This window comes from Nomascus leucogenys, chromosome 12 (assembly GCF_006542625.1).
Source record: "Nomascus leucogenys isolate Asia chromosome 12, Asia_NLE_v1, whole genome shotgun sequence".
In the NCBI taxonomy this organism is placed as follows: domain Eukaryota; kingdom Metazoa; phylum Chordata; class Mammalia; order Primates; family Hylobatidae; genus Nomascus; species Nomascus leucogenys.
The window spans coordinates 45,903,875-45,909,874 of NC_044392.1; positions in this window are offsets into that span (position 1 = coordinate 45,903,875).

Genomic DNA, 6,000 nt, shown 5'->3' on the forward strand with positions numbered 1-6,000 from the left:
CAGGAGTTCAAGACCAGCCTGGCCAACATAGTGAAACTCCGTCTCTACTAAAAAAATCCAAAATTAGCCCAGCATGGTAGCGCACACCTGTAGTGCCAGCTACTCGAGAAGCTGAGACAGGAGAATCGCTTGAACCTGGGAGGCGGAGGTTGTGGTGAACCGATATCGCTCTGGGAGGAACGAACCAGGAGAAATGAACAACTCCAGATGCGCGGCCTTAACAGCTGTAACACTCACCGCGAAGGTCTGCAGCTTCACTTATGAGCCAGCGAGACCACGAACCCACCAGAAGGAAAAAAATCTGAACACATCTGAACATCAGAAGGAACAAACTCCGGACACGCCACCTTTAAGAACTGTAACACTCACCGCGAGGGTCCGCGGCTTCATTCTTGAAGTCAGTGAGACCAGGAACCCACCAATTCCGGACACATGAGTCTGCGTGTGTGAGTGTGGATATTGTGTGAGTGTTAGAGTGGAGTACGTATTTGTATGTGTGTGTGTGTGTGCGTGTGTGTAATGGTGGGGAGCTTTGCGTATGTTTACGTGTGTGTATGTGTCTGACCAGGGGGCACCTCATCTGTGAAGCTGCCCTGACCTCCTGCCCTCACTCACAATGCTCTGTCTCTCCTGGTGTCCCTCTGTGTGCTGAGCACAGTTCTGTCAGCGTCCCCCGACTTCCTTTATTAAACCTGACTGGCATCGCTGCTGTCTCCATCCCCACACTGAGCAGAGACCTGGGCCTAGTGGCCTCACCTCCTCCAGTCTGGCATGTGTCGGGGCAGGGCCCATATAGGGGCTCAGTCCATGCCTGTGGAATGAAAAGCCACTTGCGTTTGTGTCTGTGCATATATAGTGTGGCTGTTGGAGCATGTGTGTTTGTGGCAGGAGGGAGGGCTCTCAACTCACAAAGCTGAGCGTTGCGTTTGGATGCTGTGCTTCTGTTTCTCACCCACAGGCCTCTTGCTCAGGAATGATCCTGTGACAAAGTGCAGACCATGCTTCATGTGGTCACTTGTGGACCCAGGGTCAGCCAGACTGCTGAGGAAACTGGCCTGATTTCAGGTCAAAGTGTCTGTCCCTTAGCTGGACAGGACATGGGCTGCTTTGGAGAACTGCCCCCCACCTCCTGCTAATCCCTTGGGACTGGGATATCTGGGATTCCTATCCTCCCAACTGGTTCTGGAGTCAGTTCAATATTGCCAGACCACAGTTGGGCTTGGTGGCTCATGCCTGTAATCCCAGTACTTTGGGAGGTGAAGGTGGGTAGATCACTTGAGCCCAGGAGTTCTGCACCAGCCTGGACAACATGGTGAAACTCCATCTCTACAGAAAATAAAATAAAAAAAAATTAGCTGGGCATTGTGGTGCGTGCCTGTAGTCCCAACTACTTGGGACTTTGAGGTGGGAGGATCACCTGAGCCCAGGAGATCGAGGCTGCAGTGAGCAGAGATCATGATACTGCATTCCAGCCTGGGCTACAGAGGAAGGCCCTGTATCAAAAACAAAGTAATGCCAGACCATCCTTAAAGTCCCATGTCTCTGCCAACACCACAAGCACAAGGCCTGAATCCCCAGTCCCTGAAGTCTGCCACATTCTCTCTGGCTACAAATTTTGTCCCTCTTTATTTGTTCTGTCTTCTATATACAGAGAGATGAGGCCCCATGCTCATTTCCCCCAAAAAGTCCTCTCTACTATCTCTCTCTTTCTTTTCCAACTCCAGAGTCAGAGAATTCTCCCCTTCCCATCCACTGAAACAGTCCCAACGGGCAGGCATGGAACTTAGTGGTTATAACTCAGGCTCTGGAGCTCCACTCTCTGGGCCTGAATCCCAGCTCCACTCCTGACAAGACTTTTAGCATCAGACAAAAGTCTTGGGTAGGGTTTCTTCAGGAAATAAAGAATTCTCTTAAATTGGATAATTTGAAGGTGTTTCATTTGAAGGTGTTTATACGAAGGAATGGGCAGGGTGTTGGTAAACCACAAGGGATAGTGCATTACCCCAGATCTAATAACAGTGGGCTTTGTTACCCCTGTGAGGGTCCAAAGGATAGGGAGAGAATGGTCCCTAGAATGGCAACTGGGGAGGTAAATGCTCAACCTCACCCTCTCCATCTTATCTCCTATGGGTGCCACTCTCCAAACTCTACAGATGCCACTGTGCAAAGCCTTCAGCCTCCTGGCCCCACAGCAGAGTGGAGAAGGAACACACCTTGCTACGGCCCAGTTCCCTCATCTGTAAAACAGCCTGTTGATCCTACCTTCTTTCTAGGTTGTCACAATGATAAAAGGAGATGGTGTCCATGAGGCATGAACGCTGTTCCAGCACACAGGAAGTGTGCTCGATGAACAGCTCCAACTGTCTGACTATGGATTTTAATGATTAACTGGCTTCTCAAATGTAGCCTGTCAAAACAGAAAGCTTGAATTTCCCCCTACTTCAAACCTATTTCTTCCGTAGTCTCAGTTAGTGGCACTACCATCTACCCAACTGCTCAAGCCAGACTCCTCGACACTAGAAGCCGCCCTCTCCACGGCTGTTTTGCTGTTCCACTCTGCCGGCTCTTTAGAATGCATCTCCAAGCCGTCCCCCTCTCTTCATCTTCACTGCCAACATGCTAGTCCATCACCTACCACCTAGATTCTTCCTAAGCCCGCAGTAGTTCTGCCTGTACCTACTTTTTTTTTTTTTTTTTTTTGAGACGCAGTTTTGCTCTTGTTGCCCAGGCTGGAGTGCAATGGCGTGCTGTCGGCTCACTGCAACCTCCGCCTCCCGGATTCAAATGATTCTCCTGCCTCAGCCTCCCAAGTAGCTGGGATTACAGGTGTGTGCCACCACACCTGGCTAATTTTTTGTGTTTTTAGTAGAGACGAGGTTTCACCATGTTAGCCAGGTTGGTCTCAAACTCCTGACCTCAGGTGATCCGCCTGCTTTGGCCTCCCAAAGTGCTGGGATTACAGGCGTGAGCCACCGCGCCTGGCTACCATCTATTTTTTACCCAGCAGTGGGAGGGACCTAAACCATCAGTTGGATCATGTCCCTCCCCTGGGTAAACCCAACACATTACAAGATCCTGCTCAGGTCCCCTACCTTCACTATGGACCACGACCCTGCACTCCAGGCACGCAGCCTCATTGCAGCTCTTTATCTCCTTGGCACCAAGCTTTTTCTTCCTCAGAGCCTTGGCATATATTATTTCTGTTCCCGCCCCCCCCCCCCGACGCCATGGAAAACCCCTTCCTCCATTTGCCTCCACTGGTTCCTTCTCATCCTTCAAATTTCAGCTTCAAAAATAATCACTTCATAGAGGCCTTCCTCAACCATCTCATCTTGTCTAAAATATATCCTCTAGGTCAGGCATGGTGGCGTGCACCTGTAATCCCAGCTACTCGGGAAGCTGAGGCATGAGAATCGCTTGAACTCAGGAGGCAGAGGTGGCAGTGAGCTGAGATCGTGCCACTGCACTCCAGCCTAGGTGACAAGAGTGAAACTCCACTTGCAAAAATAAATAAATAAATAAAATACACCCTTTCTCTTCTCCCACCGGCTTCTGTGTTCCAGCACCCTGATCCATTACTTAGTAGTACTTGCAAGGTTTGTTGTTACATATTTATTTCTCTGATACTTGTTGATAGTCTGTCTCCCCACTATACTGTAAATCTCACAGAGGGCAAAGGCCCTATCTGTTTTGCTCACCCAGTGGTGAGCTCACCCAGTTGTCCTTAGGGCCTGATACAGAGTAGGTGCTTGATAAAGATTGGACAGTGGGGAATGGGCAAATGGTAACTAATGAATGCTATGATGATGATGATGCTATCAAACCCCTTCCAGAGAATCCCACCAGTTAGTATCAACTGAATCCACAGCTAGTGTCACGCCAAAAGTGGCATCAGGGCAGCACTCACAAAGGATGCCCCAAACCATCCCAAGATGGGGCTGGTTGGGATTCCAGTGGATGATGCACTAAATGCCAGGGCAATCAGGCCAAAGTATATGTTAGGGGAACTTACCTACAGAACAGCTGCTGCACATCCTTACTGTGGACAATGGGACAAACGGTGTTCTACCCAGGTATGTTCTCAAGGAGGGGTTCGGGGTATGGTGTTTATAGGAGTGTTTAAGAAATTTGAGGCCAGTACTAATGGCTCAGGCTTATAATCCTGGCACTTTGGGAGACCAAGGCAGGAGGACCACTTGAGCATAGGCGTTCAAGACCAACCTGGGCAACAGGGTGACACCAGTCTCTACAAAAATAAAAAGTCAGCACCTGTGGAAAGAAAGGAAAAAAATATTTTTAATAAATAAAAATTTAAAAAGTAGCCAGGCATGGTGGTGCACACCTGTAGTACCGGCTACTTGGGAGGCTGAGGTGGGAGGATCGTTGGAGGCCAGGAAGTCAAGGCTACAGTGAGCCATGATCACACCAGTGCACTCCAGCCAGGGTGACAGAGTGAGACCCTTTAAAAAAAAAAAAAGAAAGAGGCCAGGCACGGTGGCTGACACCTGTAATCCCAGCACTTTGGGAGGCCGAGGCGGGTGGATCACGAGGTCAGGAGATCGAGACCACAGTGAAACCCCGTCTCTACTAAAAATACAAAAAAAAAAAAAAATTAGCTGGGCGCGGTGGCGGGCGCCTGTAGTCCCAGCTACTCGGGAGGCTGAGGCAGGAGAATGGTGTGAACCCGGGAGGCGGAGCTTGCAGTGAGCTGAGATTGCGCCACTGCACTCCAGCCTGGGCGACAGAGAGACTCCGTCTCAAAAAAAAAAAAAAAAGAAAAAGAAAGAAAAAGGCTGGGCATGGTGGCTCACACCTGTAATCCCAGCAGTTTGAGAGGCCAAGGCTGGTGGATACTTGAGGCCAGGAGTTGGAGACCTGCCTGGACAACATGGTGAAACCCTGTCTTTACTAAAAATACAAAAATTAGGCCAGGCACAGTGGCTCACACCTGTAATCCCAGCACTTTCGGAGGCCGAGGCGGGTGGATCACCTGAGGTCAGGAGTTCGAGACCAGCCTGACCAACATGCTGAAACCCCGTCTCTACTAAAAATACAAAAATTAGCCAGGCGTGGTGGTACATGCCTGTAATCCCAGCTACTCAGGAGGCTGAGACAGGATAATCGCTTGAACCCAGGAGGCAGAGGTTGCAGTGAGCCAAGATCATGCCACTGCACTCCAACATGGGCAACAGAGTCAGACTCAGTCTCAAAAAAAAAAGAAAAGAAAAAAGAAAAAATATTAGCTGGGCATGGTGGTGCACGTCTGTAATCCCAGCTACTCAGGAGGCTGAGGCAGGAGGATCGCAGAGGTTGCAGTGAACTGAGATTGTGCCACTGCACTCCAGCCTGGGTGACAGAGTAAGACTCTGTCAAAAAAAAAAAGAAAGAAGGAAGGAAGGAAGGGAGGGAGGGAGGAAGGAAGGAAGGAAGGGAGGAAAGAAAATTTCCCTGGGGGTAAGAGTCTATAAGTTTAGCAAAGCAGTCGATCTTTCAGTGTTTCCAGCAACAACCTAATCAAGTTTATCAGTGTCTGAGAATGTTCAAGGTACCATCTTGGGTTCAAACCTGTAGGCAAAAACATGCAGCTGGCCAGGTTACAGAGTGGTGAAGGCACTCTGCATTTCTTGGTTGAGACAGAGAAAAAAAGTGGTCAGAACTGGGTGACCCTCCCCCCACCATACTATCACAGTGATCCCTTTTGCCTTTCTTCAGGCTCCAGCCCCATACTACAGCCCCTGCTCCCTGGATTCACTAGGGCTAACTTCAGTAAAGTACAAAGAAAGTGGGGCCATATGACTGGCCAAAAACGAAAAATATCTGTTCACGTGGATGACCAGATAGTATGAATGGATTGAAAATTTATCAGGAAAAATGGATGAGAGGAAATGCCAGGAGATGAGGGCAGAGAGCAGGCAGTTCTGGGGGAGGGACTCTGTGGGGACAGGGTGGCCTACTGGGTGTGCCCCTTTTCTCTTCTCTGTCTCCCTTAGATAAGACCAG